We start from the raw sequence: 10758 nt of genomic DNA, 5'->3' as shown, positions 1-10758 counted from the left end.
TAGTGTCAGGTATTACATTTTTTTTATGTTGTACTTGATGATGATACACTTAAGTGATACACATATTATTATTCATGTCGGTCTTTTTTTATGTTGTACTAATTTCGTTTACTGTTTGTGATGGCAGGTGTTGAAAGATGGTGGGCGCTGGTCGGGAGCGTGGTCTGAGGTCTTCCATTCCAGACGCACCTCTTCGCCGAGCGTTGCTGGACAGTATGGCCACACCGCCAGGCCCTTCTTCGTCGACCGCGGTGCCCAGCAGGGGACGAGGTAGGAAGAGAGGAGGTGGGGCACCTGGTCGTGGGAGAGGAGGTAGGGTGACTGCTACGGCGCCTTCCTCGCCGCCACCCCCAGCCGTTTCACCCGAGCACGTGACTGCTAGGGTGGACTCGTCCGAGGAGGAGGCTACACGGACTCCTGTCCACGAGCCTCCGGTCCACGGGTCTTGGGCCCAGGAGCCTCGGGTCGACTGGCCTTCGGCCCACGAGAGTTCGGCCCACGTGACCCCGGAGGAGCACACGTCCGGATGGGGTACCTGGCCGGATCAGCCCGAGGAGCCGAGTGGCCATGCTGATGATGGCGGGGAGCCGACTGATCTTGAGGAGGAGGGGGGCACCGTCTACCAGCGTGGTGCTACACGGCTCCCGTCCGTGCCGGTGACCCGCGAGCAGAGGTGGTTGATTTTCCCTGATGGGGAGAGGTACGTAAGTGCATTTAATATTTTTGTACCTTGTGCATTCACGTTTTTTCAAATAACTAATGCGTTGGCCTTGTCATGCTGCAGGGGTTGGGACCACCATCATAGTGTCCGCCGGCCCAACTCCGTCCTTGGAGTTCTTTGCCGGCAAAACTTCCCGGGGTTTGTCACGTTGCCTGGTGAGGGTCGGCTTCCAGAGCTTGGATTGAGCTGGGAGCACTACGTGGCTGCCCCGGCCCCGCCGGATGAGATTATCGACGGTGTCGTGTGCAACACGAGGGCAGACATGGTGATCAGAAAGTTCTGGGTAATTTCTCCTTTACACATTTAAAAATCTTCAACTAGCTAGTTATTAATTGTACTAATCAATATTGTCTCATTTGATTGCAGACATTCTACAGGTGTGAGGAGGGATACGAGGAGGACGCGGCACATGTTATCGAGAATGTCTGCAAGCGCCTACTCCAGAACTTACGACACGAGGCTCGGGTGCAGGCTGTTCGAGACTACTACGCCTTGCGTGGTATCAAGAAGACCAAGCCGGCGTGCCGCGATAAGTTCCTGAGTAAGGAGCAGTACATGAAGGTAATTCTTAAGGCCTTCTCTACTTAAGTTCCTTCATTTAGTAATTCTTAGCCGTAGCGCTCAAGTTTCTATTTGCTAACTTAGGCGCCTCCGAGATGGTGTGCGGATCGGATGGATTGTTGGGAGGTGTTGGTCGATGAGTGGTGCTCACAACGATGGCTAGCCCTCCACAACGAGGCCAAGGACAAACGTGCCCAAATGGAAGGTGTGCCACACCATCAAGGCAGCTCCAACTTATATCAGTTCGGGCGCAACTGGGTATGTGGTTTGCTTCATGATTCATGCAATTCATTCATCATGCTAGCTTGAGCCCTTTAATTACTAATTTTCATTATTTCGAGATTAGGAACGTGTGCTCGAACTCGGAGGCGCCGTAGTTTCGGTGCTTGATCGGTTGGATCGTGAAGACGTACAACTACTTCCTCTACGTTGCGTCAACGCTTCCGCAGTCGGTCTGCGTGGGTACGTAGGCAACACTCTCCCCTCTTGTTGCTATGCATCACATGATCTTGCGTGTGCGTAGAATTTTTTTTGAAATTACGACAAAACCCAACATTAGTATGAACTCCTTGAGTATCCATAGTACTAATGATGATTGCACTAGTCATGATGAAAATGTCTCTTATAAGCATGTCAACTTTTGTGGAATATATAGAGCCTGCAAGTACACACCAATTAGGGAAAATAGATTTTGCAAGAGGCATAAGTATTTGGAAACTAAATGGTTGCAAGAGAGGCTAGATGTTTGTGCTAAAAATTTAAAATTTCTTCACCATACTTGTGAACTTTGCAATGAACATGGTCATTTAAATCTCAAATGCAAATTGTTTCATGATCGTATCATGTCCAAAAATTGTGATGATTTGATTTCCCTTGCACATCATAATGAACTTAGTTTGCTTTTGGGTTATGAAGAAATGAAACGTATAACTAAGCATATTCCAGAATATAACCTTGAGAAATTCCTGGATATTGATCTAGAAGAAATATTTATGTATTGTGCGGTGAATTGCATTGAAAATCCTTATATTGCCAATTACATAAAGAAACTAAAACAAATAGAACATGAAGAGAATACTAATGAAAGGGAAGAGGCTTCCCAATATCCTCCTATTATTTCTTATGATGAGCCAGGTAACGAGGAGGAGCCTTCTATTCAACCAATCTCATTAATAAGGAGCTCCAAAAAGAGGATTAAACCCACACATGATGTGAAGAAGAAAAAGAAAAGACGGAGAACCAAGGGTAAAAATGTATCCCTCCCAAATGATGTTGCTCCTATTACTCATTGTGATGATGATAATTGTTATACTATTGGTGCTATCCATACTATTAATGATGAGAGTGATTATGCTTATGATATGAAAAGGCCCAAGCTTGGGGATGCTATGTTTGATGAGAATGACATGTTTGAGAATATATTTGCTGCAATTAGTGTTTGTCCCAAGCTTGGGGATGCTATGTTAATGAATATGATATTTCTAGCCTCCCAAGTTTTGATGAGCAAATTTATTATGACGATACCATGCCTCCTATGTATGATGGTTATATTGATGAAAGTGGGTTTGGAAGAGTGTCAACTTTAGGAAGTAATGATCCCACTATTTTGGAGGATGTTGAATCTTATTTTGACAATTATGAAAGTGGATTTGGAGAGGTCATGACTTTATTTAGTAATGATTCCACTATCTTGGAAGAGGTTTCAATCGATTATGATGAGAACAAAGTTGCTACTTATGATAATTATTGTGATGATATGTCTGCTATAAAAAGTAGTGATGATTATATTAAAACTTGTCATGATTATGATTACCCTTTTCTGAACATTACTCTTTTAATGTGGAAACAATTTATAGTATTCGAGTCTCTTATGATACTCCCACTATTACGAATGAGAAGAATTTTGCTTGTGTGGAGAGTAATAAAATTTCTATGCTTGTAGATCATGAAAAGAATGCTGTATGTGATGGTTATATTGTTGAATTCATTCATGATGCTACTGAAATTTATTACGAGGGAGGAATATATGCTTGTAGGAGTTGCAATAATATCAAGTTTCCTCTATATGTGCTTAAAGTTTTGAAGTTATGCTTGTTTTACCTTCCTATGCAAGTTGATTCTTGTTCCCACAAGTTGTTTGCACACAAAATCCATATGCATAGGAAGTGGGTTAGACTTAAATGTGCTAGTAATATTCTTCATGATGCTCTCTTTACGTTACAATTCTTATCTTTTATGTGAGCATCATTGAAATCATCATGCCTAGCTAGGGGCGTTAAACGATAGCGCTTGTTGGGAGGCAACCCAATTTTTATTTTTGTTCCTTGCTTTTTGATTCTGTTTAGTAATAAATAATTGATCTAGCCTCTGTTTAGATGTGGTTTTATGCTTTTAATTAGTGTTTGTCCCAAGTATAACCGTTGGAAAGACTTGGGGAAAGTCTTTTTGATCTTGCTGTAAAAACAGAAACTTTAGCGGTCATGATATTTGCTGCCATTTTTTACTGGAGAGTGCTATTTAGTTAATTATTTTCGAAGATGATTAATAGATAAATTCCTCACGTCCATAAATTTATTTTAGAATTTTTTGGTTTCCAGAAGTGGTCGAAACCTACAGATTACTACAGACTGTTCTGTTTTTTACAGATTCTGTTTTTCGTGTGTTGTTTGCTTATTTTGATGAATCTATGGCTAGTATAAGAGTTTATAAACCATGGAGAAGTTGGAATAAATTAGGTTTAACACCAATATAAATAAATAATGAGTTCATTACAGTACCTTGAAGTGGTGGTTTGTTTTCTTTTTACTAACGGAGCTCATGAAGATTTTCTTTTAAGTTTTGTGTTGTGAAGTTTTCAAGTTTTGGGTAAGGATTTGATGGATTATGGAACAAGGAGTGGAAAGAGCCTAATCTTGGGGATTCCTAAGGCACCCCAAGGTAAAATCCAAGGACACCAAAAAGCCTAAGCTTGGGGATGCCCCGGAAGGCATCCCCTCTTTCGTCTTCGTCTATCGGTAACTTTACTTGGAGCTATATTTTTATTCGCCACATGATATGTGTTTTGCTTGGAGCGTCTTGTATGATTTGAGTCTTTGATTTTTAGTTTACCACAATCATCCTTGCTTTACACACCTTTTGGTAGAGACACACATGAATTGGAATTTATTAGAATACTCTATGTGCTTGACTTATATCTTTTGAGCTATACAATTTTTGCTCTAGTGCTTCGCTTATATCTTTTAGAGCACGGCGGTGGTTTTATTTTATAGAAATAATTGATCTCTCATGATTCACTTATATCATTTTGAGAGACCTTTAGAACAGCATGGTAATTCACTTTGGCTATAAGTTTTAAATGCTAAGAGAAGTTGGATGCTTGATAGATGGTTTTGAGATATAAAGGTGGTAATATTAGAAGTGTGCTAGTTGAGTAAATCTGAAATTGATGAATACTTGTGTTGAAGATGGCAAGTCCCATAGCATGCACGTATGGTGAATGTTATGTGACAAATTTGAAGCATGGGGTGTTCTTTGATTGCTTTCCTTATGAGTGGCGGTCGGGGACGAGCGATGGTCTTTTCCTACCAATCTATCCCCCTAGGAGGATGCGCATAGTGCTTGGTTTTGATGACTTGTAGATTTTTACAATAAGTATGTGAGTTCTTTATGACTAATGTTGAGTCCATGGATTATACGCACTCTCACCCTTCCATCATTGCTAGCCTCTTCGGTACCGTGCATTGCCCTTTCCCACCTTGAGAGTTGGTGAAAACTTCGCCGGTGCATCCAAACCCCGTGATATGATACACTCTATCACACATAAGCCTCCTTATATCTTCCTCAAAATAGCCACCATACCTACCTATTATGGCATTTCCATAGCCATTCCGAGATATATTGCCATGCAACTTTCCAGCGTTCCATTTATTATGACACGCATCATCATTGTCATATTGCTTTGCATGATCATGTAGTTGACATTGTATTTGTGGCAAAGCCACTGTTCATAATTTTTTCATACATGTCACTCTTGATTCATCGCAATCCGGGTACACCGCCGGAGGCATTCACATAGAGTCATATTTTGTTCTAAGTATCGAGTTGTAATTCTTGAGTTGTAAGAAAATAAAAGTGTGATGATCATTATTAGAGCATTGTCCCATGTGAGGAAAGGATGATGGAGACTATGATTCCCCCCACAAGTCGGGATGAGACTCCGGACGAAAGATAAAAAATAAAAAGGGAGAAAGAAAAGAGGCCAAAAAAAGAAGGCCCAAAAAAAGGAAAAAAATGAAAATAAATGAGAGAAAAAGAGAGAAGGGACAATGTTACTATCCCTTTTCCACACTTGTGCTTCAAAGTAGCACCATGATCTTCATGATAGAGAGTCTCTTATTTTGTCACTTTCATATACTAGTGGGAATTTTTCATTATAGAACTTGGCTTGTATATTCCAAAGATGGGCTTCCTCAAATGCCCTAGGTTTTTGTGAGCAAGCGAGTTGGATGCACACCCACTTAGTTTCATTGATGAGCTTTCATATATTTATAACTCTAGTGCATCCGTTGCATGGCAATCCCTACTCCTTGCATTGACATCAATCGGTGGGCATCTCCATAGCCCATTGATTAGCCGCGTCAATGTGAGACTTTCTCCCTTTTTGTCTTCTCACACAACCTCAATCATCATATTCTATTCCACCCATAGTCTATGTCCATGGCTCACGCTCATATATTGCGTGAAAGTTGAAAGAGTTTGAAAAGGCTAAGTATGAAACAATTGCTTGGCTTGTCATCGGGGTTGTGCATGACAAGAGCATTTCGTGTGACGAAAATGAAGCATGGACAAACTATATGACTTTGTAGGGATAAGTTTTCTTTGGCTATGGTATTTTGATAAGACATAATTGCTTGATTAGCATACTTGGAGTATTACTATTTTTATATCAACAATAAACTTTTATCTTGAATCTTTCGGATCTAAACATTCATGCCACAATAGCGAAAAATACATTGAAGAATATTCTAGAAAGCATTCCACATCAAAAATTCTGTTTTTATCATTTACCTACTCGAGGACGAGCATTCCACATCAAAAAGAGGTAGCAAAGCAACCGTGAGTACTCATCCAAAGTACTCGCAAGACTTACATTAGATATAAACTAAGTATGCATCTGTATCAAACGAATGGGTTGTACCTGTGGACTAAACTGCATAATGCCAGAAGAGAAGGGGAAAGCCTAGCCTATCGAAGACTAGCATCTTCAAGCATCTTGCAGCATATATAAGAGTACATATCAACATAATGTAAAGTAGTAGTAGTGTTATCAACCTCGGCCAGAGATCCTTTCTCGCCTCCCTGCAAGAAAGCAATCCCAGAGCCATACTATTCATTTCTCATATCCAGCTCTCATCTCAAGTATCCAGTTCTAGCTGTATCGATCGGGATATGATGTCTACTACACAACCTTCTTCTTGTAGATGTTGTTGGGCCTCCAAGTGCAGAGGTTTGTAGGACAGTAGCAAATTTCCCTCAAGTAGATGACATAAGGTTTATCAATCCGTAGGAGGCGTAGGATGAAGATGGTCTCTCTCAAGCAACCCTGCAACCAAATAACAAAGAGTCTCTTGTGTCCCCAACACACCCAATACAATGGTAAATTGTATAGGTGCACTAGTTCGGCGAAGTGATAGTGATACAAGTGGTATATGGATGGTAGATAAAGATTTTTGTAATATGAAAATATAAAAACAGCAAGGTAACTAATGATAAAAGTGAGAACAAACGGTATTGCAATGCTAGGAAACAAGGCCTAGGGTTCATACTTTCACTAGTGAAAGTCCTCTCAACAATAATAACATAATTGGATCATATAACTATCCCTCAACATGCAACAAAGAGTCACTCCAAAGTCACTAATAGCAGAGAACAAACGAAGAGATTATGGTAGGGTACGAAACCACCTCAAAGTTATCCTTTCTGATCGATCTACTCAAGAGTCCATAGTAAAATAACACAAAGCTATTCTTTCCGTACAATCTATCACAGAGTTTGTACTAGAATAACACCTTAAGACACAAATCAACCAAAACCCTAATGTCACCTAGATACTCCAATGTCACCTCAAGTATCTGTGGGTATGATTATACGATATGCATCACACAATCTTAGATTCATCTATTCAACCAACACAAAGAACTTCAAAGAGTGCCCCAAAGTTCCTACCGGAGAGTCAAGACGAAAACGTGTGCCAACCCCTATGCATAGGTTCATGGGAGGAACCTGCAAGTTGATCACCAAAACATACATCAAGTGGATCAATAGAATACCCCATTGTCACCATGGGTATCCCACGCAAGACATACATCAAGTGTTCTCAAATCCTTAAAGACTCAATCCGATAAGATAACTTCAAAGGGAAAACTCAATCCATTACAAGAGAGTAGAGGGGGATAAACATCATAAGATCCAACTATAATAGTAAAGCTCGCGATACATCAAGATTGTACCACCTCAAGAACACGAGAGAGAGAGAGAGATCAAACACATAGCTACTAGTACATACCCTCACCCCCGAGGGAGAACTACTCCCTCCTCGTCATGGAGAGCACCGGGATGATGAAGATGGCCACCGGAGAGGGATTCCCCCTCCGGCAGGGTCCCGGAACGGGTCTAGATTGGTTTTCGATGGCTACGAAGGCTTCTGGCGGCGGAACTCCCGATCTATTCTGCTCCCCAAAGTTTTTAGGGTATATGGGTATATATAGGAAGAAGAAGTATGTTGGTGGATCTCCGGGCTGTGCACGAGGCAGGGGGCGCGCCCAAGGGGCCCCCATCCTCGTGGGCAGCCCGGGACTCTCCTGGTCCATCTCCAATACTCTGTGGGCTTCTTCTAGTCCAAAAATATGTTCCGTGAAGTTTCAGGTCAATTGGACTCCGTTTGGTTTTCCTTTTCTGCGATACTCTAAAACAAGGAAAAAACATAAACTGGCACTAGGCTCTGGGTTAATAGGTTAGTCCCAAAGATAATATAAAAGTGTATAATAAAGCCCATAAACATCCAAAACAGATAATATAATAGCATGGAACAATCAAAAATTATAGATACGTTGGAGATGTATCAACACCCCCAAGCTTAATTCATGCTCGTCCTCGAGTAGGTAAATGATAAAAACAGAATTTTTGATTTGGAATGCTACCTAACATATTTATCCATACAATTCTCTTTATTGTGGCAAGAATATTCAGATTCATAAGATTCAAGACAAAAGTTTAATATTGACATGAAAATAATAATACTTCAAGCATACTAACAAAGCAATTATGTCTTCTCAAAATATCATGGCCAAAGAAAGCTATCCCTACAAAATCATATAGTCTGGCTATGCTCCATCTTCACCACACAACGTATTTAAATCATGCACAACCCCGATGACAAGCCAAGCAATTGTTTCATACTTTTGATGTTCTCAAACCTTTTCAATCTTCACGCAATACATGAGCGTGAGCCATGGATATAGCACTATATGTGGAATAGAATGGTGGTTGTGGAGAAGACAAAAAGGAAGAAGATAGTCTCACATCAACTAGGCGTATCAACGAGCTATGGAGATGCCCATTAATAGATATCAATGTGAGTGAGTAGGGATTGCCATGCAACGGATGCACTAGAGCTATAAGTATATGAAAGCTCAACAATAGGAACTAAGTGGGTGTGCATCCAACTTTCTTGCTCACGAAGACCTAGGGGCACTTGAGGAGGCCCATTGTTGGAATATACAAGCCAAGTTCTATAATGAATATTTCCCACTAGTATATGAAAGTGACAAAACAAGAGACTCTCTATCATGAATATCATGGTGCTACTTTGAAGCACAAGTGTGGTAAAAGGATAGTAGCATTGTCCCTTTTATTTTTTATTTGGCCTTTCTTTTTTTGGGGCCTTTCTCTTTTTTTGGGACAATACTCTATGAATGATGATCATCACACTTCTATTTATTTACAACTCGATACTAGAACAAAGTATGACTCTATATGAATGCCTCCGGTGGTATACCGGGATAGCAATGATGCATGAGTGACATGTATGAAAGAATTATGAACGGTGGCTTTGCCACAAATACAATGTCAACTACATGAATGGTGGCTTTGCCACAAATACAATGTCAACTACATGATCATGGAAAGCAATATGACAATGATGGAGCGTGTCATAGTAAACTGAACGGTGGAAAGTTGCATGGCAATATATCTCAGAATGGCTATGGAAATGTCATGATAGATAGGTATGGTGGCTGTTTTGAGGAAGGTATATGGTGGGTGTATGATACCGGCGAAAGGTGCGCGGTATTAGAGAGCCTAGCAATGGTGGAAGGGTGAGAGTGCGTATAATCCATGGACTCAACATTAGTCATAAAGAACTCACATACTTATTGCAAAAATCTATTAGTTATCGAAACAAAGTACTATGCGCATTCTCCTAGGGGGATAGATTGGTAGGAAAATACCATCGCTCGTCCCCGACCGCCACTCATAAGGAGGACAATCAATAAACAAATCATGCTCCGACTTCGTCACATAACGGTTCACCATACGTGCATGCTACGGGAATCACAAACTTCAACACAAGTATTTCTCAAATTCACAACTACTCAACTAGCATCACTCTAATATCACCATCTCCATATCTCAAAACAATTATCAAGTATCAAACTTCTCATAGTAATCAATGCACTCTATATGAAAGTTTTTATTATATCCCTCTTGGATGCCCATCATATTAGGTCTAAATTCATAACCAAAGAAAATTACCATGCTGTTTAGGACTCTCAAAATAATATAAGTGAAGCATGAGAGTTCATATATTTCTTCAAAATAAAACCACCGCCGTGCTCTAAAAGGGATATAAGTGAAGCACTAGAGCAAACGACAAACTACTCTGAAAGATATAAGTGAAGATCAATGAGTAGTTTAATAATTATGCAACTATGTGAAGACTCTCTAACATTTAATAATTTCAGATCTTGATATTTTGTTCAAACAGCAAGCAAAACAAAATAAAATAAAATGACGCTCCAAGCAAAACACATATCATGTGGTGAATAAAAATATAGCTCCAAGTAAAGTTACCGATGAACGAAGACGAAAGAGGGGATGCCATCCGGGGCATCCCCAAGCTTAGGCTCTTGGTTGTACTTGAATATTACCTTGGGGTGCCTTGGGAATCCCCAAGCTTAGGCTCTTGCCACTTCTTATTCCATAGTCCATCAAAACTTAACCCAAAACTTGAAAACTTCACAACACAAAACTCAAAATAGAAAATCCTGTGAGCTCCGTTAGCGAAAGAAAAGAAAACACCACATCAAGGTACTGTAATGAACTCATTCTTGATTTATATTGGTGTTAAACCTACTGTATTCCAACTTCTCTATGGTTCATACCCTCCGATACTACTCATAGATTCATCAAAATACGCA

The sequence above is a fragment of the Triticum urartu genome, chromosome 5, assembly GCF_003073215.2.
Source record: "Triticum urartu cultivar G1812 chromosome 5, Tu2.1, whole genome shotgun sequence".
NCBI classification, from domain to species: Eukaryota; Viridiplantae; Streptophyta; class Magnoliopsida; order Poales; family Poaceae; genus Triticum; species Triticum urartu.
The sequence above is the reverse complement of the archived record's forward strand: the minus strand, read 5'-3'. Positions refer to the sequence as shown.